This window comes from Apium graveolens, chromosome 5 (genome assembly GCF_009905375.1).
Source record: "Apium graveolens cultivar Ventura chromosome 5, ASM990537v1, whole genome shotgun sequence".
In the NCBI taxonomy this organism is placed as follows: domain Eukaryota; kingdom Viridiplantae; phylum Streptophyta; class Magnoliopsida; order Apiales; family Apiaceae; genus Apium; species Apium graveolens.
This window is the reverse complement of record NC_133651.1, coordinates 185,882,436-185,883,096: the sequence shown is the minus strand read 5'-3', so window position 1 is coordinate 185,883,096 and position 661 is coordinate 185,882,436. Positions and strand designations below refer to the sequence as shown.

Below are 661 nucleotides of genomic sequence, written 5' to 3'. Positions count from 1 at the left end.
ACATAGCTCACAAACACTGGTTATCTAATTAACACCATAGTTATCCAGATAATCGATCTTCATAGATAACGCCTTCAGTTGAGCAGTCATAGCCATAGTTGTATCCACTTCAAAAACTCCTGCTACCTCAACCTATGGCAATCTCTGAGTTAGATACTAATATTCATTAGCAGCCATTAGTTCAATTAGATCATAAGCTTCCTCATAGCTCTTTTCCCATAATGCTCCACCTGATGTTGCATCGAGTATGGTTCTTGACTGTGCTCCCAAACCGTTATAGAAGGAATTGATGATCATCCAATCAGGCATTCCATGATGAGGACACTTCCTAAGCATCTCCTTGTAGCGCTCCCAAGCTTCACATAGAGATTCTACCGATTACTGCGTAAATTGAGTAAGAGTATTCCTAATTGCAGCTGTCTTCTCCATATGAAAGAATTTAGTAAGAAATTTCTGAGTGATATCCTCTCAAGTAGTGATAGAACCTGCTGGTAGAGAGTGTAACCAACACTTAGCTTTATCCCTTAGAGAAAAAGGGAAAAGTCTCAGCTTCACAGCATCTTCAGAAACATTTTTGAACTTGAAGGTGTCACAGATCTCTACGAAATCCCTAATAAGCATATTAGGATCTTTCGTTGGAGAACCCCCAAACTGGATTGCA

At 39.6% G+C, this 661-nt stretch overlaps 1 non-coding gene across 1 annotated transcript; it reads left to right on the top strand.

The window, feature by feature from the left end:
- The first annotated feature begins 307 nt into the window (after positions 1-307).
- On the top strand, positions 308-414 carry LOC141663397 (small nucleolar RNA R71). The gene has a single exon (XR_012551469.1). It is a non-coding gene; the product is annotated as a small nucleolar RNA R71 (small nucleolar RNA).
- Positions 415-661: the final 247 nt, after the last annotated feature.